Genomic DNA, 12,773 nt, shown 5'->3' with positions numbered 1-12,773 from the left:
AGGTAATAGTAAAAAACTCTATGCCACTATGGGTGGTATTCTCCCGGTGTGACCTTTTGCGACAGTTTGCATTAGGGCTGGGCCTAAAAAAAGTGCGTGCAGTTGCTCAAAGAAACGGAAAACGCCCCTCTCACTCCGAGAAGCGACAATTTACCACTGCTGATTCACTGGCAGCAGTAGTTTCGTATCTTTGATTAGTAGTTGTTAATTATTGCAGAGATGTTTTTTTTTTATTTCAAGCAGCATAATGTGCATACTACAGTCAATGAGTAGTTACAATGCGAGACTGATGGGACTTAATTAAATTTATCATTCGTTTTACGAGTGCGATTGCGGTTTAAGGCGTGAAGAAAATTGCGCTTTTCATGTCGGGGTCAAACATATGAGCGACAATACGGAGGTGTTTAATGTTCAGTTGTATGTTTGTAAAAGCCGTCACATTGCTTTGAAACCTCTTTGGCTCGTGCGGACACTGTTTCGTGGCGCTAACGTGCATTAAAACGCCTTGAAAGGTCATGTAGCCCCTAGCGCAAACGCTGCCAAGGCCACCTCGTCGCAACGGGCAACGTCTGCTTCGTCGTCTGTTTACGACGGTGCAAAGTAAGTTCGCATGGCGAGCGGCAGCCCAGCTCAGCAGACGGTAATTTGGCCGCGCCGCAAGAATCCCTGCTTCTCTGCAGCTCGCTCCAATGGAGTGCGAGGAAAGGAGACCCAGTGTTGTCGTGTGCCTACTCGCACGATAGCCGCGGCGACGTCGCGTATGCAGCGGCTCTAGGACGCCTGCGATAGTGAGATGGTTTCTTCGTTGACGACCGAAGGCTGAAAACTGCCCGTAGCGAAGAAGCGCAGGGCACAAACCACTAGATCTGTGACGCTCAGTCCATGCCCCTTCCTTTCAAGTGACTCCGCAAGCTGCTCGCACAGCCCCAGTGATGTGCTCTTCGGCAGCCGGTAATGCCGCCGAAAGCTTCGTCGGTCAAGGCAAACGGGTCGCGATGTCCGCGGACACGGCACCCTTCTCCGCGCCTCAAAACCAGGCAAGGAGAGTGGGATCAATGGCGCCTAGTACCAATATCTTAGCCCGTCGCCCGCGCGAACCACTTCAGCGCATTCCGTTGTTCCACAAAGCGTAATAAATGGAGACGACGTCACGATGACGTAGCAGGAAGGCGGATCCGGTGTCGTCACGCCGCCGTCACCGTGGCTCGAGCCAATCAGCGAAGAGCGAAGTGGACATGTCGGAAAAGGCGACACCGGGAGAATACCACCCTAGGTGGCCGCCAAGACGCGCATCGGTCAATATAGACGTGAAGGACTGGCATCATACGTTATTATATGTGGGGTTTAACGTTCCAAACATGCACATGGGCTGTGAGACGTGCTGTACTGGAGGGCTGTAGACTAGCTTCAATTATCTCGAGTTATTTAACGTGCATCTGCATCGCGCAAAATACGGGCGTTCTTGCATTTCGCCTGCATCAAGAAGCGGCCGCCCTGACCTGGATTCGATTTGAGGGCGTACAGATGATTTTCCCTTCTTGTATGTAATACGGGAACTGTAGATGATGTCCCCGCCTCTTGTAGGGCTCTGCGGGCCCCAGTACATCCTCCACACCGCTGAATGAATCCGGGATGCTCTGGGACTAGGGGTGTGCGAATATCAAATTTTTCGATTACGAATCGAATACGAATACTTGATTCCGAATATCGAATCGAATATCGAATAATCAAGGACAGATGCATTTAACCACTACAAAACATTTATTTGAGCACCCAAGAACCTCACAGTTCAACTATCGACGATTAAATGAACACAAAAGGTGTGTGTGGCTGCACAAAAAGTATCAAAGTCTCGAACATTGTTCTTAGAAGAGTGGAAATATCAGAGAGGATGGCTAGTACACGGCATTGATTAAGGCTAGCTTGCCGTCAGCACAAAAGTGCGTTGCTGGGATGAACATTAAAGGTTGTCGTGAAGGAAAACCAGCTGCTCCACATGGTCAGGCATAAGTAGTTCCCTTCTAGCTGAAACGACTCCTCCAGCCACAGAAAATGCCCTCTGACTTGGCACTGACCTGGCACGTATTGCGAGGTACTTCGTGCACAGCTCTGACTATTGCAACTTCGCAGGTATAGCCACAAAAAAGCTCACCAGCGCAGTTAGCTACGACATGGCCCTTGGAAAAATTCGAAGGAAAAATTTTTCCTCATCCATGCGCATTGCTCTGGGCGCCGCCATGTTGTTATGTCTCTGTCGATAGGCCTTGCGGACCGAAATGAACTCCGGTGCTCACAATGAATATTCGCGTCGGGTCGAATATTCGAAAGAACACGAATACTTTGATTTCGAATCGAATACGAAAACTAAAAATATAATATTCGAAATATATTCGAAAATTTCGAATATTCGCACACCCCTATCTGGGACTTAAAACCGCATCTATTCATTAGAAGCCTGAACAAGAGGAGATTGAAGAACTGGCGGAAAGAAAACGAGGAATTTACTGACCACGAAAGGAGCGAATCATTGTAGTGGTCAGGGAGAAGCAACGCACTAGCAATTATAATCGCAGCCCTGACCTGAAATGGAAGTTACGCTTTTCTGCTTGTCTGGGAACACACGGCGTTATGGCTATTTATGTTTTTGGTAAATTAAGACGAACGAAAATTTGTTTAGCATCGTTTTCTTTTTGGCAGAAAGGAATTAAATGTTTTTTTTTTAACGCAGCTTATCGGGCTCTGTAGAGTTTAATGCCTAGATACTCTTTTTTTTTCTATTATAAGCGTGTCGTACGCTAGCTTAAAACTGCGTGCCGCTTATGATCATAGGTGAAGCGCATAATTATAAGCAAAATAACACTCATGTCCAAAGCTGCCTTCGTGAAAACGGGGTTAAAATAGAAAGTGCATCTTACGCGCATGGGATACGACCTCTTGAGCGTACGTACACAGGTGTAAATGTATTCGGCTGTTTTATTCACAAAGCACTCATTAGTATCCTAACCGAAACTGAATTGAAGTAACTCCTCAAAGATTTTTTACCTTAGTCTTCTCAGAAAAGTTCGGTTTTATGCCCCATGAACCCCTAAACCCCATGAATTCTCTAAACCGACCTCTACGAAACAGGTGCGCCGATTTGTGGGCCTCTGCTCCTATTTTCGGCGCTTTGTCCCTAATTTCGCCTCTATCGTCGCGCCCCTTACAAAACTCCTCAACGGTCCCGCCGACCTGTATACGTGGGACTCTGCCTGCGATGAAGCTTTTGCTGCGCTCCGTCGTCGTCTTACTTCACCCCCTATTCTTCGTCACTATGACCCCAGTGCTCCTACTGAGGTGCACACCGACGCAAACGGAATTGGCCTCGGTGCTGTCCTGGCCCAGCGCAAGCCCGAATTTTCTGAATACGTTGTTGCGTACGCCAGCCGTGCTCTCACCAAAGCAGAGTCGAACTACAGCGTGACTGAAAAGGAGTGTCTGGCCGTAGTGTGGGCTCTCACAAAATTCCGCCCTTACTTATATGGCCGCCCGTTCACCGTCGTTACTGATCACCACGCCTTGTGTTGGTTGGCCTCCCTCAAAGATCCCTCAGGACGCCTTGGCCGCTGGGCACTCCGTCTTCAGGAATTCGATGTTACCGTTGTCTACCGGTCGGGTCGCAAGCACTCCGACGCCGATGCCTTGTCACGTTCGCCACTGCCCTCTCCTGCGCCCTCTTCCCTCGTATCTGATTCCCCACTCGCAGCGCTCACTGGTATCGACATGCCCAATCAACAACGCCAGGATCCATGGATTTCTTCCTTGCTGGATGCCCTTCGTGCGCACTCTACGTCCTCCTTCCCTCGGGCCCTTCGTCGCCAAGCTTCCCATTTTGCCATTCGCGACGATCTCCTGTACCGCCGCAACTATCGTCCGGACAGCCGAAAGTGGCTCCTCGTGATTCCCCGCCGCAGTCGTGGCCTCGTGGCAGAGCGCCCACCTCGGCTTCGGGAGGTGATGGGTTCGACTCCCGCCACTGGCCGGGTACCCACCGGTTTTCTCAAAATGGGTACAAGCTATGGCCCGGCCTGGTGCTCGGCTTACTAGGGCTACATTGCTTGGGAAAGGAGCCTGCGCCTTCAAATCCCGTCACTGTGGGCAGAGAGTCGTGTGGACAAAGCGGTCTTCGGTCTGAGATCTGTGCGCACTACCACGCCGACCCTCAAAGCGCTCACGCTGGATCGCTAAAAACCTACTAGCGGCTACGCCAGAGGTACTACTGGCGGGGCATGTACAACTTTGTTCGTCGATACGTTCGCTCCTGCACAGCCTGTCAGCAGCGGAATTCGTCACCTCGACCCTCGACTGCCCCGTTACAGCCATTACCGTGCCCGGCTCGCCCTTTCGATCGTGTGGGCATCGACCTATATGGGCCGCTCCCCTTCACGACCGCCGGGAATCGATGGATTATAGTCGCCGTGGACCACCTCACTCGGTATGCTGAGACCGCTGCCCTACCTGCGGCTACTGCTCGCGACGTCGCCAGCTTCCTTCTTCATCACTTCGTCCTGCGTCACGGCGCTCCGCGAGAACTTCTCAGTGACCGCAGCCGTGTTTTCTTGTCTGAAGTTGTTCGCGAGCTTCTCGATGCGTGCCACTCAGTCCACCGTACCACTACCGCTTACCACCCCCAAACCAACGGCCTCACCGAACGATTCAACCGTACTCTTGGGGACATGATCGCCATGTACATTAGCTCCGACAGCTCTAATTGGGATCAAGTCCTTCCGTTCGTGACCTATGCATATAACAGCGCATCACAGGCAACCACCGGCTTTTCCCCATTCTTTCTTTTATTTGGGCGCGAGCCTTCGTGTCTGCTGGACACAATCCTTCCCTAAAACTCCGACAGCTCAGAATATACTTCCATTTCTGACATTACCAGCCATGCTGAGCAGTGCCGCCAGTTGGCTCGCTCCTTCACCGCCGAACGTCAAGGGCTCCGGAAACATGAGTCGGACCAAGACACGCCCGCTACACACTTCTCCACTGGATCATTGGTCTGGCTCTCTATTCCGGCTGCGTCCAAATTTTCGGCCAAGCACATTGGTCCTTACCGCATCTTAGAGCGTACGTCACCAGTGAACTATATCATCGAATCGGTGACACCTTCTTTGGACCATCGCCGCCGTGGTCGCGACGTCGTTCATGTCAGCCGCTTGAAGCCTTATTACAGCCCTCTCGTCGTCTCCTCGCCTTGAGTCGCCAGGATGGCTCCCTCTTTCCGCCGGGGCAGTTGGAATGAAGATGATGATTCAGCGCCGCCACCAACGACGACGAAGCGCTAGCGCCGCCCGTGAAAGGCTCGTGCTGGAGAACTGCCGCTTGTGTGCCGGGCTCTCGCCTCGCTGGTTCCTAGACGACTTGCGCCCGGGTCTTCGTTGCCGGCGCTTCAACGTGCCAATAAACCACTCTTCAGGTCCTACAGCCAGATTGGGTAAGGACAGTATCAGGTCGCCAAGAACATAGTTTGGCACTGCTGTTTATTCAGATCGTCTCCATAAGTTCCATACTTTCTTTTGTCATGCAGTACAGAAGTTCCTAGAGTCGAATAAAGGGAATTATTCACGCCGAAGTTGTCACCGCCTAAAACTGACTCCTTTAAAAGCGATTATTGTGTCATATTAATTACAATACCTCTGGCTTTATTTTGAATGAAACCACGGAGTTTCACAACTGCCGAACTATTATACTACAAGTTTCCTTTTCCCAGCGAGTTATAAAGACAGGGAAGGGCGTCGTTCAAGTCCAAATGCCTATTTCTCTACAAACAGGGCAATGCACAGACGTCTGGTTCATTTTAGTTGAAGACAACATCGTTTAATAACTCGTTTCCCATTCATCCTTGCTTGCATTCATTTGCGCTGTCTGCCAATGGGCTATGTCAGCCCTGACCTTGCCGCTGCCTCGTTTCCCCCTGTGCTATCCGCGTATATGACGCCGCCGCTTTGGGAAATATCAGCGTTTGCGTCAGTGGGAATCAAATTAGCTCGGTTATCGGATCGGCGCTTCCGCTTTATAAATACATTTGCATTTTCACGACCGACCGCATTTTTTCTCTGGGCTGAGTTGAACGCGAGCACTGAGCGTAGAGAGAGCGCCGAACCAGCGCGATAACCAATACCCGGGCTAAGAGAATGTCGGTTGCCAACGCGGATTTGTTGAGAACTGGGCCTAACTTTGCTCGAGCCAGGCGATTTTCCAATAAAATCATTAAGTATGAAGTTACCCCCCTCCCCCCTCTCCCCCTCAGGATTGTTTCTGGCCTTGAATAGCTGAGCAGCAGGGTGGATCCAAAAATGGTGGCAGTCTTTCGCAGTTTCTGAGCGCGCAACTGGATCCCTGGTAGCTTCTCTCCAGTGCGGTGCTGGGAGCAGGTGCGCCGCTGGGCGCGTCTGCTGAGCTACTCTGCATGAGCGAGCCACTAGGCTCCGCCGCGATTGGCTCCTTTGGAATTCGATCCGCTATCCTTCAAACGCAACAAAATAATGCAGACTGAATTCAAGCTTTGTAATCGGGTTCAGGTGGATAGCCTTCGATCCTCTCGCGTGTGGACCCGTATGCATAGACAGTCGAGTTTGCATGCATCTTACTTTGGCAGTCTCGTCCAAGCAGCTTTGGCCGACAGGTTGAGTTACTCGCCTGGTCTCCGAAATGAGCATTTCTCTTTTTCTGAGACTCGCGGGAAGGGCTGGCCAAGACTAATACTGAAGAAAAACTACGTGCAGGGAAAGCAAGCGCAGTAAAACAAAATACGCGGCACTAGGTCGTCTACCTCATCGATGAGCAAACTGGAGCGAAGTAATTCTGGGAAGTGTCTACTTGAAGCGGGAAAAGTGTACATTGCACCGGAACGTCACAGAAGATGCAAATATTCTCTTGCTTCTCATCTTAGGGCACGTTTGGCGCATTTTTGGGGTGACCGCTTTACGTCTTTCTATCGTGATATGCAAGGATGGGGGCGTTTCGAGATGTAGCTCCGCTTCAACCAACGTGGTATACATATGTTACAGACCTAGCGGAATTTTTCGGGCATAATTGTTGGCCATCCGCTGCGCTACCAGTCGGGGAATCAAAATTATATCTTGGCCAAGATTGCGTGCCGGTTTCTTTTCGCGGCAGAAGAATATTCGCAGATACAACCCACGGGCATTCTCTCGTGCAGCACGCGAACACCGCAGATTGCATCCCCCCTCCCCCCCCCCCCTTTCTTTTTTGCAAACACACTGCGAGAACTCATTAAGGCCATGCGGTTGTGCGGAAAGGGAGGTTCGTAACATCGTACCTCGAGGCCGCAGGACCGAGTGATAACTCAACAAAGAGATAAAACAGAACTGGAAGTCCGCATCTCTACGTGATCTATGTTACAAAGCGTTCGGAAAGTAAAGAACAGCCCTGAAAGCTCCTGTTCAATGCCGAAAAGGAGAGGCAATCAGGAGTGCGTGCACTGAACGTACACTTTCTCCAGTTGCTTCAGCTGGGTCGGTTCAAATGTGCACGCTATTTTCCGGCGTTTGCTCAGAAGGGGTCTTCGCTTTGGCGTGGAAACACAAAGCTGCAACTATTTTCTGGCCCTTCAATAATTCGAAGGCTTTTGGTGCTGTTTTTCACTCGTAATGTGAAACTTGTGTATTGACACCAAGATTTCTCTTTTCAAAATGGGCTCTAGGGATACCTTTACAAGGATATCTATTTTTGCTGCTTGAAAATTGTAATTACGCGTCGCTCAGCTCTGGGCAAAGCTCGGGGAATACCTATGTGGGAGAAGGCCCGAGCGACACGCTTTTCGGCAGTAGGCGGCGACCGAATCAGCGCCCGTCTCAGCTACCGTAATAGCAGTGAACCACACGCCCCGCGCGGATGCCTCGAACAACGTGCGCATGAAGTGCTTTTATTAAAGGACATGTTTCAATCAATCAATCAATCAATCAATCAATCAATCAATCAATCAATCAATCAATCAATCAATCAATCAATCAATCAATCAATCAATCAATCAATCAATCAATCAATCAATCAATCAATCAATCAATTACAAAACCAAATAAAACGTTCCAAAACTAAGCAAATCTGAGGTAGCAATCAGATTTCCCGGTACATATCTCGAAAGCTCACACTGGCGAGAAAACGCGCGCAGTGTGAGCGTCATTCCGAGGAGCTGCGACGCAGCGGCGCCGTTGACGCTGCGCCGTTGCGGGAAGTTTCCCGCTAGTGTGAGCGCGCCCTTAGACTGCATTGTCAATGAGAGCAATTTCGCAGTCATGTTTTCTATCCTGTTTACAGATCAACACTGCGTCGGTGTCTGGAGATAGACATGCATGTTTACTTTTTTTCGTATATCAAGACCTTCCCGTCTCACGGGTTGCTTCTGGTTACGCAACGTTACGTGCGAATACATTGTTGAATAGGATTTTGTCCGACGAAGCTTGAAACCAAAACAACATTTTCACCTTGGAAAAAGAACGCATGGGGTGTGAAATCAAGAGAGAAAATCATTCGCACATTAGAAACTTTAACCTTAAGCTTTTATTCTTGGTTTACATTAATGACTTCCTGGACTGCCTCACTTGCTACGAGCCTTTATTTATGTGGATGATACCACCAGTTCAAACCACTTATAGGTCATTAAATCTCTTAGCTATGAAACTTAGCATTGACGTTAATAATGTTCTTCTGTGGTGTCGTCGCAACTGCCTTAGTATAAATATTCCAAGACAACTTGCATTGCCTTCACTTCAGGTCGTTTGGTTGTGCTACAAATTTCTGCAATTAACATTTCTACGAATCCCGTAGAAGCGGTCAACCATGGTAAATTTCTTGTGGTTGTCCTCGATTCCCCATTTGAAGTTCAGAAAACATATAGCCCACTTAAAAGAAAAATATGCATATGGCATCCGTGTACCACTAAAAGCGCGGCATTATTTCTCTCGAGAAGCGTAGTGTTCTCTAATTTGCTTTCATTCAAAGTCGCATTACCTGTTTCATATCTTCATGGGGAAACACTAATGAAACTCATCTAGCCCCTTTACAACATTTACAAAATCGAACCATCCGTATCATAACATTTATGCCACATCGTAGCAGTGCCCTTGCACTTCTTCAGCACTATCACATATTGCCAATTCGCTCCCAGGTGAAATTCAAGCTTTTAATTGCTCTTTTTAAAGCTGTCAAAAATTTTTTTTTCAGTCAATTTGCTTGACACTTGCGAGCTCATTAACAACAATTCAACAAGATTTGCCACGAACAACTACTTGCTCCCAATAGCTCGTGCTAATTATGTCAGAAAAACCAGTCTTTTTTTTCTGCATTGTTTCTTTGGAAACAACTTCCTACGGACATTAAACGTTCGCCATCTCTGGGTATTTTTAGGCGTAAACTACGCTCACATTTTATGGCCTTACTGGAATTTTTTCACTAATACGTTATAACGCGTGTTATTCGTGTCTTGCTTTCCTTATTTTTGTTCATACTGGTTTTTCGATCCTTCCACTGTCAACTGCAGTTGTTTTCTTGGTTACATTTGAATTCTAATAACTACCAATAGGAGGTCCTGATACAGCCTTCGTGCTCTGAGACCTCCCTCTGTATATTAATTGGTGTATATATCACCGAATAAAACTCTTCTTCGAGCAAGCAAACCTACGCGACACGCTAGGTTTGCTTCCAGCAAAGCAGGAAACTACAAATCGGACGGTATCTCACAGTCACCATATGCTTACTTTACATGGATGCAATAATCTTTTTCCCGACTTGCAACATATGTCTGACCCTTCGTTAGGACCTGCGACTGCACAACTGGAGAGCGTAGCTGAGCTCATGACGCCAAATATATACCAAATTAAATAAAATCTTTTTTTAATTACAGTCTGTGTCATTAGCCTTTTACGATTTTCTTCCCAATATTACTTACACAAGCGGTCGCGAATAAGTTAGTAACGATAAATAATTTTTTGTTAATGTTCCTGAGTGCTCACTTTTTGCTAAGAGTGCTTTAATAGCGCAGTAAACAGTCAGTGAAAAGGTACTAACCAGTTTTCAGAGCTTTAGTAAGCAGCCACAGTTGCTAACTTTCAATGAACTTTTTTAAAGACTTAAATACTCTAAAAACCCGCAGCAGCGACATTTTTAGCCTAAGAAGGAAGGGCTGTACCTCTGTCGTAGACGCGATGAAGGAGCCACGGTGAAGCGCTGCAGGCGGAGACAGGTGATGGAGAGCAAGACGAGTTTTTTACGCGGCTCCTTTGAAGATGCTTCTTCGTTTATTCTATCGACCGCGGTCCCATTAGTTCCGCATATTTACCCCTGTTTTTAACGAGAACTTTATTTCTCTTCGTCTGCTTTCGTCGTTCTGCTGGCGACGTCAGAGTGCTGCATTGACACGCAAAAATCTTTCGCGCTTCCTCCTGCGAGTTACATGCATGAATGTCAGTCAGAATGCGGCAGCAGAACCACGAAGAAAAAAGCAATGGCTGTGACTTCGTTCAATGAATTGTGCTTTGAGCGCTGTGTGCAGATGCACTTCAGAGGAATGTTTTGCCGCCGACCGCCCTATCGCTCCTGCATTGGCAGCTGAAAAAAAAATATGTTTATATATTTTAAGTTTTAAGCATTGCATCCCGGACTTGAACGTCCTTGCATCGAAGGTACGACTTTGTAGCATAGCGGGATGGTATTCACAATGCGAATAAAGGCAGACTCGATACAAACAACCAGCTGCCGAGCAGGCGAGCTGCGCTGATGTTCCAGCATCATTGTAGGCCGAGCTCTGAAGTTTAAAACGGTACACCCATGTCTGCTTCGAGTCGTGCATGAACTGACCAGAAATGACGATAGCCGGCATGCAGAATTTAGCCGATTTGAACCGCAGCGCACGGCTCTTGTTTCTAGTAAATTAGAATTTCTGCTGTTTATTGACGCGGCCGTTTTCCATGTGCTAGACAAGGAGGACGAGGAGAAATTTTTTCCCATTCCATATGACTCCTAGGTTGAGGTATTTAATTTTATGCCAAGTTTCCTTGTGTGCGACTGCAGAAGGCGTAGATTGTTCCTGTCTTTTTTGCTTTAATACCACCAGGGTGAGCCGCCAGGTGTTCATGCACGAATTTTCTTGTGACACGCACAGTAACGGCATCTCCATCGGGGATCGAAACTAGTTCTCAGGGCAGCCAGCTGCAGTTACTCAACGCGGTATCGCGCGGCATACGTGACTCGAAGAATATCGCGGTAAATGCATCACCCACGCCCGCTGTATGAATGTCACTAACAGTTTTAATTTTGCATTTTTATTGAACCAGAACACTGGAAGATTGCATTCACGGCTTTGGAAGGTGACCCCAGACGGGGAGGGTTAGAATAAAAGAGGAAAAAATAGACGCGCAAAAAAGACAGGCCCTTCCACTTGATTTACAAGTGAAACTGTTCGCAGTAGACATGCAGACGAGTCTCTTAGAGCCGGGTACTTAAACGCAGCAGAGATGAACGTGGGAGGATCTGCACGGCCGGATTATTGCTACTCGAGTCCCGTGCCGGGAAAGCATGGATGGTGGATTCGGCCAGCCGAGTGGGGTCTCCGGCAGATAATGACGTCGTCAGCAGCACATGGTTGGAGCACGCAAGAGCCGAAATAGAGAGGCATCTAGTCCGCGGATTAGGCGCGTAAGCGGTAGGTGTGGACGCCAAGGAAACGCTCATCGATTACAAGTTCTCCCCATCGCGGCACCCATGGAGGCACGCCAAGTGGAGAAGCGGTGCGCCAGGTACCGAAGGAAGCAATCGAAGATGAGCCTCCAGGGCGCGAACACGATCACGCCAGCCTATTCCGGACACCTGTCATTCGCCCGGCGAGTTCGCACGTCGGCACCACTCAGGCGGTCGCGCACCTCTAAACGGGCCACTGGCTCGCCGCCCCCTTCGAAGCGCGTCGCCCTTTCCTGGGCGGGCGTCATTTCAGAGGCTTCCCTGGGAACGTCCTGGTGTCGTGGCAGACAGCCTCCTCTGAGCGGGGAACGGTCGACGCCAGTTTCGGAGATGGCGGGGGATGTAATGGTGGAAAAAGGAACGCTCCCAAATATTTGCCGCTCTCGGCTGTCATGCTGCGTGAGGTCTGGATTCACAATTGTGGGACCTGTGTTGTGCGCACGTTAGTCACATGACGCCGGACCTTACGCGCTACTTAGAGGCGAAAAAAGGCCTTGAGGACTACCTGCGCACCTCGGCACACGCAACAGCGGCGACGCTGCCTCTAATCTTTTCTTCTCTCCGTTTCAGGTTCCTTTCTTTATAAGCGCCCTGCAAGCGCCAGTGAGAGCACCCGCATGGTTGTCAGTCGACAGTTCCCTAATCTTTCTTTGTCATTATCGTATTGTCACGTAGGCCCACTATTAAATTCCTAATATTAGACCAATCGGAGTATGAATAGCAGTAGACCGATTCGAGAGACTATGCTCAGGTCCGCTGCGTTGACGACACAGCTGGAAGCACGTGACTGCATAAGCCCTGACGCGGTAGCTCTGTTTCGGTGCGTTCGACGACTTGGAAGCGTTCAGTTTATGTGAAAGATATCCCAGGTTACTATTGCGTGCGTGGCGCCCACGATGTTGGCGCAGTGTGCTCGCTCGAACATTGAGGAACACCAAGCTTCTTGTGCTTAAAACGCAGTGTCTGTGCTTAGTTTAAGTCAGATGTATGCTACTTTACTATAGGCGATGAAGCTGTTTTGGCATGTTGAAGGACGC

General features: G+C 48.9%; 1 protein-coding gene across 1 annotated transcript in view; it reads left to right on the top strand.

Annotated features, from left to right (window-relative positions):
* LOC149352517 (hemicentin-2-like) overlaps window positions 1-12,773 on the top strand; it is a 584,798-nt gene that overhangs the window by 266,605 nt on the left and 305,420 nt on the right. The gene's annotated exons all lie outside the window — the stretch shown is intronic.

This window comes from Amblyomma mixtum, chromosome 3, assembly GCF_055824585.1.
Source record: "Amblyomma mixtum isolate Tamu chromosome 3, ASM5582458v1, whole genome shotgun sequence".
Classification (NCBI taxonomy): Eukaryota; Metazoa; Arthropoda; class Arachnida; order Ixodida; family Ixodidae; genus Amblyomma; species Amblyomma mixtum.
This window is presented reverse-complemented; position numbering and strand designations above follow the sequence as displayed.